The following is a 15,159-nucleotide window of genomic DNA, read 5'->3' as shown; positions in this document are numbered from 1 at the left end:
CATTCTATAGGCTGCTGTTTTGTTCAAATTGTAAGCATTACAGCTCGGATGGAAAGGGATCCTGGTAATCATGAGCCAAAAAATACCACAAAGTCGCTGGAAGCTCAGCAATTTACAGTTCTGCTCCAGGAAAAGGTTTCCTCAATGTAACAATGGCTGACCCTGCAGCGGAGAGTTTCCCCAGTAAAGTTGTTAAAATTCTGCTCAGTTCCCCCAGAGGTTTCCTCTGGAAAACTTTTACATCCTGCTCTGCTGTGCTCTGCTCCACGCCTGCTCCAGGGAAAAGTTGTTACTTCTCTGCTCCACTCCATTCCAGCGAAAGAAGGTCTTCACCCAAACCTCATTCAAGGGATTTAGGAGGGAAGAATCCAAGAGGGGGGGCCTGCCTCTGCCAGAGTGGAAAGAGGCAGCAGCAAGCAGAACAGGCACAGGGCTTTTATAGAGCTTCTTAAGAGGCAGAGCTTTTCCAGAGTGGAGGTTTTCAGGGTGAGAATTGGTAGAATTTCAATCACCTTGATATAGGACAAGCTCAGACTGGCTAGATTTCATGTTCAGGGATTGGGTGATTTCATGCTCAGTTGGTCAGGGGCAGATTTGGCTCTGGTTTTAGGGCCAAACTGTTTCCTTCACTGCCCCTTTTTAGCCTTTTGGCTCTACTTTTAGGGTCAGGGTATCTTACTTTCACTGACTCTGGTTCCATAGCCAAAGTGTTTCTTTGGTTCTGGTTTCAGGGCTAAAGTGTGTTTCTTTCACCAACTCAGAGTAGGTTTTTTTCACTGGTTCTGGTTTCAAGACCAGGGTGGATTTCTTTCACTGCTTCTGGTTTCAGAGCCAGGGTAGGTTTTTTTTGGCTGTCTCTTTTTACCCTACACACATGACATTTACCTTTGCCATGCAGAAGCTTTTCAGTTTCATGAGGTCCAATTTATTATTTGTTGATCTTAGTGCCTGTGCTAACAGTGTTCTGTTCAGAAAGTCTTCTACTGTGTCAAAGAGTACAAGGCTATTCCCCACTTTCTCTTCTATCAGGTTCAGTGTATCTGTTCTTATGTAGAGGTCTCTGACCCAGTTGGACTTGAGTTATATGCAGGGTGATAAATATGGACTTATTTGCATTCTTCTACATTCAGACATCCAGTTTGACTGTTGTGTTTTTCCAGTGTATATTTCTGTATTGTTTATCAAAAATCTGATGCCCATATATATTTGGATTTATGCCTGGGTCTTCAATTCGATTCCATTGATCAGCATGTCTGTTTTTTAATACCAATATTATGCTGTTTTTATTACTAGAGCTCTATAGTACAACTTCCAATTAGGGATAGTGATAAATCTGGAAATTATTTTATTATTCATGATTGTTTAGCTATCCTGTTTTTTATTTTTGTTTGTTTGTTTGTTTCTCCATATGAAGCTGAGAATTGTTCTTTCAAGGTCTGTGAAGAATTGTGTTGTAATTTTGACAGGGATTGCATTGAATCTGTAGATTGCTTTTGCTGTTGATGTTTAAAGTTATTATTTATATGTTTGTGTTAATTTTGGTTATCATGTTGATTTTTGGTAGTGTTGTATTTTCAGTGGTACTTTGTGTTTTAGTAGTTATGGCTTTGACTATCTTTCTCTTGGTTATGCTCATTTCCTCTCTTTAACACAAAATATTGCTTGCTGTATTTTTTTAGGTTTTGTTTGTTGGATATATATTTCTTAGGCTGTTTATTTCACAGAAAATTTTCTTTTCTCCAATTATAGTAGATTATTTTGTTAGGTATATCAGTCTAGGCCAGCTGTCATAATCTTTTAGGACTTGTAATCTATTGTTCCATGCTCTTGAAGCTTTCAAAGTTTCCATTCAGAAGGCAACAGTTAGTCTGATGGGTTTCTTTTATATGTAACTTGTGATTTTTCTCTTGCAGCCTTCAATACAGTTTCTTTGTTTTGTATACTTACTGTTTTACCTATGATATGCCATGGGAAATTTTTTTTAGTCTTGGCTATTTTGTGCTTTATGTGCCTCTTGTATCTGTAAGAATATGTTTATCCAAAATTAGAAAGTTTTTTTCTAAGATCTTGTTGAAGATTTGTTCTATTCCATTGACTTGTGATTCTCCTGCCTCGTGTATGCCTTTAATTTGATGGTTTGTTCTTTTTATGGTTTCCTACATTTCCTATATGTTCCTTTCCTGTGTTTTCAAAAACTTTTCATATTGCTTGTTTACTTGGTCTAGATCTTGTACTTGAGTCCTGATAGTCTATCTTCTGCTTGATGCATTCTACTTTCAAGGCTTTCTTTGCATTTTCTAGTTATATTATTGGGTTTTTCAATTTCAGCTTGAGTCCTCGTCAATGTTTGTATCTTTTTATTGAATTCTTTTCTCAAGTCCTGGATTGTCTTCATCGTGTCCGTCAGCCTTATGTTTGTTCTCCTTCGGCTCTTTCTCCTTGATTTTTTTTTTTATTGAGAAAAGGAAGAAAAAAAAACAAGTTTCCACCTCCTCCCAACCTCCCATTTCCCTCCCCCTCCTCCCACCCTTCTCCCCCTCCTCCCACTCCTCTCCCCCTCCCTCTCCAGTCCAAAGAGCAGTCAGGGTTCCCTGCCCTGTGGTAAGTCCTAGGTCCTCCCCCCTCCGTCCATATCTAGGAAGGTGAACATCCAAATTGGCTAGGTTCCCACAAAGCCAGCACATTGCGTAGGATCAAAACCCCGTGCCATTGTCCTTGGCTTTTCATCAGCCCTCATTGTTCGCCATGTTCAGAGAGTCCAGTTTTAACTCGTGCTTTTTCAGTCACAGTCCAGCTGGCCTTGGTGAGCTCCCAATAGATCAGCTCCACTGTCTCAGTGGGTGGGTGCACCCCTCGTGGTCCCGACTTCTTTGTTCATGTTCTCCCTCCTTCTGCTCCTCATTGGGACCTTGGGAGCTCAGTTTCTCCTTGATTTTATTGTGATGTTTCCTTACCTCTTCTTTAAACTCCCAAATTATTTGATGAAGTTTATGATTGTTCTTTTACATTCTGTTGTCCTGATATTAGTCTAGATAGTTCCCAGTGACCAAAAACTCTCTAAGGGATTGGTAGGTTTTAGAAAGGTGAAACTGGCTTGGCATTTCATATTGCTTGTATTTTTGTGAGGAGATCTGGGCATGTGGACTTTTGTTGTTAGTTCTATATCTGATATGCACAGAGAAGGTTATTGCAGAAGAGAGAATTTGTAGGTATGTTGGGCCTCTAGGTTGGAAATGGCTCAAGTAGAATGAAGTCAGGTATACAGAGGGGACTGGGCTGGTGGTAATAGATGTGGGTTGATAAGTTGTATGTGCATGATAGGGGCCTGTGAGTTGGGGGAATAAATAGGGTGAGTCCTGGCCAAAGCCTAAATATTGGCTACGGTGAAGGCAGGGGTGACCTAATGAGGCCAGGGCACTAAATATGAGACCTGGGCTAGATCTGGCGGGTTGGAGGGTACATGGATAGGTCAGGCAGAATCAGTTTAGACCTTGGAGAAGGAAGTGCAGGATCTGGCTTGGTGGACAAGTTAGATATGGTGTGGGAGGAAGTATTGATTGGGAAGGCAATAGTTTTACGTTTGAAGGTGTTTTCACCCTGGTTTTTGTAGTGACTATAACAGCTTATACTCCCAGTAACAACGTATAAGGATTCCCCTTTTCTCACACCCTTCAGCATTTGTTGTCAATTTCTTGACTATAGTCATTCTGACCAGGGTGAGATGAAATCTCAAAGTAGTTTTAATTTTCATTTTTTAATGGCTAAAGATGTTGAACACTTAAAAATATCTACTAGCTATTTGTATTTCTTCTTTTGATAACTGTTCAACACATTGGCCCCTTTTTATTACCTGGCGGTTGTTTGTGTGTATATGTTTAATTTTTAAAGTTCTTTATGTAGTCTAGATATTAACCCCTTGCCTGAGGGGAAAGTGGCATAATTTTTCTACCATTCTCTAGGCTGCTGTTCATTCAGTTAACAGTTTCTCGACCCAAAGAACTCTGTCTTAGCACAGAGATACTTGCACACCCATAGTTGTTGCTACTTTTTTCCTAGTTACAAGGAAATAGAATTAAATTTAGGTGTCCATAAACAGATGAGTATGGAGGCCCAAAAATGTGAGCCTTTTTCACCTTGTCTGAAGGTGACACAGTTTCAGCTTGCTCAAAGTTGTTAACAATAAGTGTGGCTACATACCATGACCTAGGTGTGGTTACTTGGTATTTTGGACATTAAGATGGCCCATAGAGGTGTATCCTTTCTACCCTGACCAAAGGTCAGAGAATTCAAGCATACTTCTGCTCTTTCTTTTGGAATAGGTGGTTTGATCTAGGGAGCAGCTGCCTTCAGGATGTGTAGTCTAGGGTGGGTTCACTGCCTAAACAACAGGATGCTTTTCTCATGAATTAATGACTTGATGTCTTGTGTATTGAAGCAAGTAACTGTTCTGGTTGTCCTTTCTATCATGTCAAAGCAGTCTTTTGTCTTCTTCCCCTTTTGTATCAGAGTATAGAAATGTATGGAAAAATAAATGTGGGTGGAATTCAGTGTTCGCTGGAACTCCCTCCCGGTACTATCTATGCTTCTGTTTTATTATTTTCACTCACATCTTTGTTCTCTTTATTTATTTTCTAATTCCCATGTTCCTACCCTGGTAAGTGGTATACTTGTCAAAGCTGGTCTCGCACAGATGAGTGAACAATGAAAATGTGGTACATATACATAATAGAATTTTATTTATCTATAAAAACTGAAATTTTCAAAAAAATCAGTGGAACTGAAAAACATTTCATTATGTGAGGCAACTCAGGCTCAGAACGACAAGTAAAGCTACTCCATATTGTCTCTCACATGTGGGTCCTAGTTTCCAGTTATTAAATATGTGTTTCTAGGTGGGAAAATATAAGAAAAGACTAGGAATCTAGGAAGGGTATCATGTGGCTGGAAAAAGAAACTGTAAGAGGATGTGATGGGACGGATCATAGAGCACATAAAATACGAAAGTGCAGGGAGGATGATTGGGGCCAGATGGATACATGTGGGAATGGAAGGGGCCAGCAAAATGGTGGGAAACTAGCAGGGGAATTAACAAGCCTACATATGTATAAAAATGTCATAGGAAACTGTTACTTTGATAACTAATGTAAGAATTTTTTAATTTGTGTGTGTGCGTGCGTGTGTGTGTGTGTGTGTGTGTGTGTGTGTGTGTGTGTACCACAGCTTGTGTGTATATAGATATTGGAGAACAACTTGTGGCAGTTGGTTCTTGGTTCTTTCCTTCCACAATGTAGGCTCAAACTCAGGTGATCAGGGTTAGCAGCAAGCACTTTTACTGGCTGAGCTGTTTTGCTTTATAAACCTTTTAAAAAGAAGAATAAAACAATAAGAGAACAAAAATGCACCAAGGAAATGACATTAACAAGATGTATAACTAGTCATACCTAAAGGTAACCAAGTAACAGCCTGAGTGCTTTGGAAAGCTGGACATCTACACAGAGAATAGTGAATTAGACACATTTACTATCATATAGAGAAAACAACTCAAAATGGGTTAAAGGCTGAAATTACTAGAAGAAAAGATGATAGAATGGTCTGTGCTGTTTGTCTAAATAATGACTTTGGAGGGGGGAAATTTCCTCTAAAGAATATACAAAAAGACGAATAGACAGGTGTAAATACTTGAAACAGAAAAAGTTCTGTTCAGCAAAGGAAGCAATTAACAGAGTGAAGACACAACCTTAGAAATGGAAGACAGAATTTCCCAACTATACATCTGATTGGGGGTTAATTTCAACAATATATAATGAACTCAAACAACTCAAAAGCAAGAAACCAAACAACTATATTAAATTGGCCAATAGATCTGAATAGACATTTCTGAAATGAGAACACACAAATGGCAAACAGGTATGTAATAAAATGTTGAATATCCCTCATCGTCAGGGAAATTAAACCAGAATAAGTTTTCATCCCATACTTATTTCAATGGCACTTTTAAAAAATTCTAGCAATGAAGTGGAGTAAAAGAACTCTCATAGTCTGTTAATGGGATTGTAACTCTGCATAGTATCATGAGCAACAAATATGGAGGTTCCTTACATAATTAAAACTAGAACTACTGTATAACCTATTACTTCTACTATTGTTTGTATTTCCAAAGAAAACGAAGTCAGCATGTTGAAGAGATACCCATGCTCCCATGTGCTTTACAGTGCAATTCACAATAGCCAAGGCAGAGAATTAATTTAGGTATTTAACAATAGATGAATAGATAAGGGAATATGTATATGTGTGTACACTTGTATAAATACATACATATATTAACATGAAATAAAACAAAATTCTGTCATTTCCATAGGTGAACATGGAAGATGTTATATTAGATGAAATTAGCCAAGTACAAAAAGGTAACTACTACATAATGTGACTCATATGGAAACTAAATTAGCAGTTCTATTAAGATGGTACAGAATGATGGTTTTTAAAGAGTTATATGATTGGGAAAGATATGTTGATCAAAGAATATGCATTACAGTTATAGAAAAAATTGAAAATTTCAGATCAGGGAAATATATATAAACAATGCATCTGAACAGACAAAATGTAAATAAGTGATTATTTTTGTCAGGGTTAAGGTGGGAAAAATAGATAAGAAGAGGGAGAAAAATTGGAAATGGCTACTATTGGTTACAAAGTGTATTTCTTGGGTGATGGAAATGTTCTAAAATTGATAGTACTGATATTTGCACAACTTGGTGAACACACTGTAAACCACGGGCTCATTTATATGCTTCAAATTGTGAATCAAATAAAATGTGACTTAAATCTCAATAAAACCATTTAAAATACTTTCCTCTACCACCCAAACTATAAGTGCAGAAAGGGTTATGTCAAAATAACACTACAGTCTATCTACAAGATTGCTTGGTGAGAAAGTAAATGATACAGTATTAGATTATAAAACAATATAAAACACAAAGTTTTAAACAGCCACATGTCCTTACCAATAGGAATAATTGAATGCCTAAATGTAGAAGCCCTTCTTGGCGAAGAATTTCGAGTAAAATATGCAGATTTCCTCTTACAAGAGATGGTGCTAATCCCACCTCCACATTTTCAATTTGGGTTGCGTGTAGTGAGATCATTCTAAAAAAGAATGCACCAAAAGAGGAAAATAATAACTTTCCATTGCATAAACTAAACAAATGGTACCACAAGCTAGTGAACAAGGCTAACACCACTAATATCGTGCAGCTTCTATTCACTTCCAATATGATGTGCCTCTTAGCCATAGTTTAATTAACCAAGAAAGAAACCAAATAAACCCAAATTGAAGGACAGTCAACAAACTCCTCATAACTCTAGTTATAAGTCTAGTACTCTTCCTAATTGTCAGTATCATGAGCAACAATGAAAGACAGTTACAGACATAAGGAAACTGGGAGACACATCTAACAAATACAATATGGCTTCCTGAATTCGGGATCAACCTACCCCGTTTGGATTCTAAAACATGAAAAATACACTAGTAGGTAAAAACAAAAGGCTAGAATTTAATTAGGGCTATGTCTTAGGGTTTCCATTCCTGTGAAGAGACACCAGGACCATGGCAGCTCCTATAAAGGAAAACATTTAACTGTGGTGGCTTACTTACAGTTCATTATTATGGTGGGAGACAAAGCAGACAGTGCTGGGGAAGGAGCTGAGAGTTCTTACATCTTGACTCACAAGCAGCAGGAACTGGTCTGTCTCACTGGATGTGGCTTGAGCATATATGAGATCTCAAAGCCCACTCCCACAACGACACACTTCCTCCAACAAGACCACACCTACTTCAACAAGGCCCACCTCCTATTAGTGTTACTTCCTTTGGGAATAATTTTCTTTCATAACACCATAGAATATATACACATGTTGGTTTCTTAGTTTTCATAAATGTGTCCTGCTGATACAAAGTAGTGACGTTAGTCACAATTTAATGAAGGGTGTACAGGAATTATCTGTACTATCTTTGCAAATTTCCTGTAAATCTGAACTCCTTCCAAAATATGAAGTATTTTTAAAATTACAGAAATTTCAAGCTAGGGTAATCTTCCCTCACATACATGTTCTTCATTTTAAATACTCATAGGGATTTGAATACTGAAATCAGCAAAATAAGAATTAAAATTCATATTATATGGAGACACTACATACTTTATGTGCATTCTGTTAGTGAACGTTTCTTTCTGCTATTCTAAAATAATACTGCTATAATGTTCTTGTTATATTGGATGCATAAAAACAAATTTCTATCAAGGAATTAGGCATAGAATTACTTCTAGTTTATAAATTATACAAATGTTTTTATTATAATTTTACTATGAAATATTTTTCAGTCACTGAATATTGTCTCACAGAGTCCTTGTGAGATGAATGGGTTTCTCTGTTACCCAACTTTCTCACAAGGAGATCAGTTGTTCTGGAGGCACTAAAAGGTTTCAAATGTGTTACATTTTACTAAAACATAAACATGCATTCCTAGCAGTCCAGGGCCAGAACATAAAAGAGCCATCTGCAGATTTGTGCTAGAATGTAATGTGATAAAGAACCAGCTGCCCCTAATCCTTTAGTACTGTCATAAAAATGATAAAGAAAACAGAAGGCTTCTTAAAGATATCTTCTCAAGCAGACATAAGACAAGAGCCAAAGCAAAGTCTGACTTATTTGACCAACATATTGCATTAACTACTTTTAGATTTATGATTTATTAACTACATAGACAGTGGTAGGAAAAAGACCTAAAGGTACCAACTCAGTATACACATGGTCCTGTATCCTAAAAATAATATCAAAACAAAAAGGGGCAGATAATTATATCACAGACTATGAGACACACCAGTGTTGAGAAACCAACTTGAGAGTTCAGCTGATCAGTTTATAAGCCTGAGTTCTGTGGCATGTGATATGACCTTATGAAAATCTTTATAGATCATTCTTCATCTTGTATTCTTAGAGACATTCAACCTAGACTAAGCTATAGGCAAAATCCTTTTCTTGTGTGACTTATACAAGATACTCAGAATTAAATGAGGTTGGTAAAAAAAAATATTCAGCCTCAGACACTTCATTATCTCATTCCAACAAGATAAATATTTACATTCTTGAAGTAAACACACTGAGAGTTTTATGTGTTTTGAAAATTGATTCAGAAGTTGCTCCATTAAAAATTATAGACATCAAGAAAGAAAGGGCATGGAGTTGGATGCATAGGGAGTTGAGGTGGAACTGGAAATAGTTAGAGGAGGGAAAACTGGGGTCAGAATATGTTGTATGAATTTTTTCAATAAAGGAAAAGAAGAAATCACAAATAAAAATTATAGACATGGAAATAATATTAGTAAACAACAATTCCAGCTAGAAACGTGCATTAGAGGTATGATTGCCATCTACATCCCATTCTATCTAGACAGACTCCTGGGATATATGGCTCTTAGTACTCAAAATCAGGCAAGCGTCTGGGAAACTGGAATATTGCTCACCCAACTATTATGATAAATTTATTCACTCTTAACCATTTTAGCACGGTCCTCCAAACTAACCTTTGCTAGCATAATCGCTTTAAGATTGTGCTTTGAATTGTTTGTTTTGTTTTGAGACAAAATCTTCAGTGTGTAGTCCTAAAACTTACCGTGTAGATCAGGTGGGCCTTGAATGTATAGAAATCTACCTGTCTCTGCATCCCAAGTGCTAGATTAAATATTAACCTTCATCAGGCTAGGAAAGGAGACAGAGACAGAGACCCACAATGGAGCACCGGACAGAAATCTCAAGGTCCAAATCAGGAGCAGAAGGAGAGAGAGCACAGGCAAGGAACTCAGGACCGGGATGGGTGCACCCACACACTGAGACAATGGAGATGTTCTATCCCAAACTCACCAAGGCCAGCTGGACTGGGTCTGAAAAAGCCTGGGATAAAACCGGACTCGCTGAACATAGCGGACAATGAGGACTACTGAGAACTCAAGAACAATGGCAATGGGTTTTTGATCCTACTGCACGTACTGGCTTTGTGAAAGCCTAGGCAGTTTGGATGCTCACCTTACTAGACCTGGATGGAGGTGGGTGGTCCTTGGACTTCCCACAGGGCAGGGAACCCTGATTGCTCTTTAGGCTGAGGAGGGAGGGGGAGTTGGTTGAGGGAGGGAAATGGGAGGCGGTGGCGGGGAAGAGACAGAAATCTTTAATAAATAAAGAGTTAAAAAAAACCACCACACTGACAAATTTGTACCATGAAAAATTATAATACTGAACTAAATATTGATACAAATTTGTTTCAGGTAAAGTAAGTTCACTTTTCACATAGATTATCACTTTGAAATTCAATCTTATAAAAGATACTTTTGCTGCAACTTAAAGATGTTGTTAAATTTGATTAGCCTAAAATTATACATTCAGCAAACAGAAGGTCCAGCTTTTGAGTAAGTCCTAGCCACATTTTTAATGATTTTATTTGAATGTGTGTGTATACATGTGCACACATGTGCGTGACTGCATGCATTCACACATATATGAATATAGTGCCTTTGGAGGCCGGAAGAGGGTGTCAGATCCCTTGCACTCAGAATTATAGGTGGTTGTGAGCTGCCTGACGTGGCTGCTGGAAACTAAACTCAGGTCCTGTACAAAAATGGTACATAGTTTTGTACTGCTGAGCCACTCATTTCTCTATCCCCACAGGCCTGTGTTCTTTTCTTTCCCCCACGGAGTCGACACCGTTTATTACTGAACTGCACTTTCACCTTCACACAAACTATTTCAAAGAGCTGGAACAAGTGTAGGGGGAGGGGAGGGGAGGGACAGGTGCTCCTCAGAAGCCAGGACCCCCAATGGGCTTCCCCAGGCAAGGGCAGGGAGGGAGCATCAGGCTGTCAGTCTCTGGGCACCAGCTCTCCATGTGCACGCGCACAGCAAGCCAGCAGCTCCTCACACATAAATACAGACACGCTTAACAAAAATAGTATATCATCTTCACAAGGAATAAAAACTAGTCTTGAATATGTACAGCAGAGAGCCCAGGGTAGCCAGAGCTGAGCTGGGACCCCTCAGGGATGAGACAGGCCAACAGGCCTGTGTTCTTAATCATTCAGATACATTAAAAAAAGCACTATGTGTTATTTTCCTAAATTTAAGTATATTTTTTGAGATTATAATGTAATTACATCATTTCCCCCTTTCTTCCAACCCCTATCATGTACCAACTCCCTTACTCAAATTCATGGCCTCTTTTTCTTCCATTGTTCTTATGCACACACACACACACACACACACACACACACACACACATACACACACATAGGGTAACTAGATTAGATCCCTTAGATCCCTCCTTAGGACACTCAGGTCTACTTGGCCAATAGTCAGAGGCAAGCTCTTAAATCAGAGCCAAGATTGCTGCATATGTCACCTAGGCACAGCAAGAAGTATTATAAATTGCTTACTTCCTATCTTGATCAAAGCCCTCCTTTGCAATATGATTTTTGTTATTATTCTAAAGACTTTACAATAAATGTTATGCAAATAAACAAAAGTATCTGACAACAGCATACAGCTAAAGATACAATATCAATGTTTTGAAATTCAGTGTTCTGTTGTTTTATATAGAGGTTAATCCCTTTTGAAAGTTAGTATTGAGTTATTTTTTTCTTTGACAGATGCTAACCTGTGGGTAACTAACTGTATTAATGAGATAGTTGTTATTTGTGTTTGAAACAGAGTCCCACTATATTGCCCTAGCTGGCCTGAAGCTCTCTAAATATAGATCAGGTTAGTCTTGACCTCACAGAGATCCATCTGCCCTTGCCTCTTGAGTGCTGGGGTTAAATGACTGTGTAATATAATGTTTTATTAATCCTTTGAGAATTTCACAGAATATATTTTGATCTTATTTACCTCTTTCTCCTCCCCACAGCTCCTCCCCTATCTGCCCCTGATTTCTCACACTCTTCTTAAGAAAATTAAGTCCAATTTATGCACCTACTCACAGGTGTAAGGCCCCTCAAAGAGAACAGACTCTCCCTTCCCCAGAGGCCATTAACTATCAATATCCCTTCAGCTGTGAGAGGAGGCTCCCTTCCCTCCCCATGCTAGAATGTTGATTGCCTTGATCTTGTACAGGTCTTGTGCAAACTACCTTAGCCGCTGTGAGTTCCTGAGTTGATTGCCTTGATCTTGTACAGGTCCTGTGCAAACTACCTTAGCCGCTGTGAGTTCCTGAGTTGATTGCCTTGATCTTGTACAGGTCCTGTGCAAACTACCTTAGCCGCTGTGAGTTCCTGAGTTGATTGCCTTGATCTTGTACAGGTCCTGTGCAAACTACCTTAGCCGCTGTGAGTTCCTGAGTTGATTGCCTTGATCTTGTACAGGTCCTGTGCAAACTACCTTAGCCGCTGTGAGTTCCTGAGTTGATTGCCTTGATCTTGTACAGGTCCTGTGCAAACTACCTTAGCCGCTGTGAGTTCCTGAGTTGATTGCCTTGATCTTGTACAGGTCTTGTGCAAACTACCTTAGCCGCTGTGAGTTCCTGAGTTGATTGCCTTGATCTTGTACAGGTCCTGTGCAAACTACCTTAGCCGCTGTGAGTTCCTGAGTTGATTGCCTTGATCTTGTACAGGTCTTGTGCAAACTACCTTAGCCGCTGTGAGTTCCTGAGTTGATTGCCTTGATCTTGTACAGGTCTTGTGCAAACTACCTTAGCCGCTGTGAGTTCCTGAGTTGATTGCCTTGATCTTGTACAGGTCTTGTGCAAACTACCTTAGCCGCTGTGAGTTCCTGAGTTGATTGCCTTGATCTTGTACAGGTCTTGTGCAAACTACCTTAGCCGCTGTGAGTTCCTGAGTTGATTGCCTTGATCTTGTACAGGTCTTGTGCAAACTACCTTAGCCGCTGTGAGTTCCTGAGTTGATTGCCTTGATCTTGTACAGGTCTTGTGCAAACTACCTTAGCCGCTGTGAGTTCCTGAGTTGATTGCCTTGATCTTGTACAGGTCTTGTGCAAACTACCTTAGCCGCTGTGAGTTCCTGAGTTGATTGCCTTGATCTTGTACAGGTCTTGTGCAAACTACCTTAGCCGCTGTGAGTTCCTGAGTTGATTGCCTTGATCTTGTACAGGTCTTGTGCAAACTACCTTAGCCGCTGTGAGTTCCTGAGCACAATGAAGACACTATTTCACTCCAGTCCTACCCTCCTCTGGCTCTTAAAATCTTCCTGTCTCATTTGTGACAAAACACTGGAGAAAAACAACTCAATGGCTAAAACATTTATTTTGACTCGTGTTTTCAATGGCTTTATTCCATTGTCAGATGGCTCTATTTCTTTTAGACTTGAAGTGAGGCAAATTATGATGATGAGAACATGTAGTCCTTATGGATGACTGGAGGTGGAGAGAGCAAAGAGCCAGAGATGTACCTAGTAACATGCTCCTCAGGAGGAGGAGTTGGGGCGCTGAGTAGAGAGGAAGACTGTACTCTCACAGTTAGTGAAACCACAGTTGCAGCCATGGCTGGACTACTTCAATGCCCAGGGGCAGAATGGAGTGCATAAAGTGACTCCTGGCTACTGCAGGGGTGGAGTTTGAATAGAAGTATCTGGAAACTTCAGAAGATTTGGAAGAGTTAATTAAAGATGGGTGTTTGATGTTTTAGCAACTGCCCATGGTGGAGACTGATGGGATGATACTGGTACAGAGCAGAGCAATTCTTAACTACATTGCCACCAAATACAACCTCTATGGGACGGACGCAAAGGAGAGAGCCCCGGTTGACTTGTATACAGAGGGTATTTTAGATCTGACTGAAATGACCATGCAGCTGGCACTATGTCCACCAGATGAAAAAGAAGCCAAGATTTCCTTGACAAAAGACAGGACCAAAACACGGTACTTGCCTGCCTATGAAAAAGTCTTGAAGAGCTTTTGTTGGCAACAGGCTGACCAGGGTGGACATTCACCTGCTGGAACTTCTTCCCTATGTTGAACAGCTTGACTCCAGCCTTCTGACTCCTTTCTCCTGCTGAAGGCCCTGAAGAGCAGAATCAGCAGCCTGCCCATTGTGAAGAAGTTCCTACAGCCTGGCACCCAGAGAAAGCCTCCCTATGATGAGAAAATAATTGAAAAGGCAAAGAAGGCTTTCAAGATTAAGTAAAGTTGAATTGATGGAGGCCACAGACACCAGTCTTTGATGTTTTGCAAAAATGAGAAGCTAGTGTGGGTCCTGGCTGTTGTGAGATAATAAGGATGAACACATGGTATGTGTATCTCATGTGATCAATTACTGCACTGGGATTGTGTGCATCACATTTGAAGAGGTCAGCAAACAATCATCGCTACAAATAAAAACAAAACTTGTAAAAACAAAGGAAAAAACTAAATAAAAGAAACACTAGCTAAAGAAAAGGAGCAACTAACATCAATGTAGAATAATAGACCAAAATTTTTAAAGTAAGATTATTTTTCAAGTGGAAGAAACGAAAAGAAAACTGGGGATTTTTTTTTAAAGACTGCAAGTTTGCTCCTCAGGAGCAGGAGTTGGGGACAGGCATTAGGTAGTTAGTGAAACAAATTTTCAAAAAGGAAAAAGTAATGAAGAAAAGAGAAGACAAAATTTAAATAATGGGAGCAAATCTGGAGAGCAGGCTCAGAGGCAATACCCACTGTTGCTCTTACAGAAGACCCAGGTTAGGGCCCAGCATCTACATGACATCTCATGATTATCTGTAACCCCAGCTCCAAAGAACCTGATGTTCTCCTCTGTGGTCACTGGACACCCGCGACACACATACATACCTGTAGGCAAAACACCTCAACACATAAAATAACAATTTAAAATATTTTCATAGTAACAATAAAAGAGAGGGAAAATACACATTCAAACAAAATAACAACAGAAAATATCTTTGAAATATTTTTCTATCTTCAACCAGGTGCGGTGACACACAACTTTAATCCCAGCACTTGGAAGGCAGAGCTACATGGATCTCTGTGAGTTAGAGTCCAGCCTGGTCTGCATAGTGAATTCTAGGATAGTCAGAGATACAGAGTAGTGGTGCCCTGTCTCAAATAATGCAAAACAATATTCTTTCCTTCCCACCACTGGGATCCAATGACTTCATCCTTTATATGCAA

At 39.3% G+C, this 15,159-nt stretch overlaps 1 pseudogene; it reads left to right on the top strand.

The window, feature by feature from the left end:
- The first annotated feature begins 13,672 nt into the window (after positions 1 to 13,672).
- On the top strand, positions 13,673 to 14,183 carry LOC142840932 (glutathione S-transferase A2 pseudogene; annotated as a pseudogene).
- The last annotated feature ends 976 nt before the right edge of the window (positions 14,184 to 15,159 follow it).

The sequence above is a fragment of the Microtus pennsylvanicus genome, chromosome X (assembly GCF_037038515.1).
Source record: "Microtus pennsylvanicus isolate mMicPen1 chromosome X, mMicPen1.hap1, whole genome shotgun sequence".
Taxonomy (NCBI): domain Eukaryota; kingdom Metazoa; phylum Chordata; class Mammalia; order Rodentia; family Cricetidae; genus Microtus; species Microtus pennsylvanicus.
Note: the sequence above shows the minus strand (reverse complement) of the source record. Positions and strands in the feature narration are given on the sequence as shown.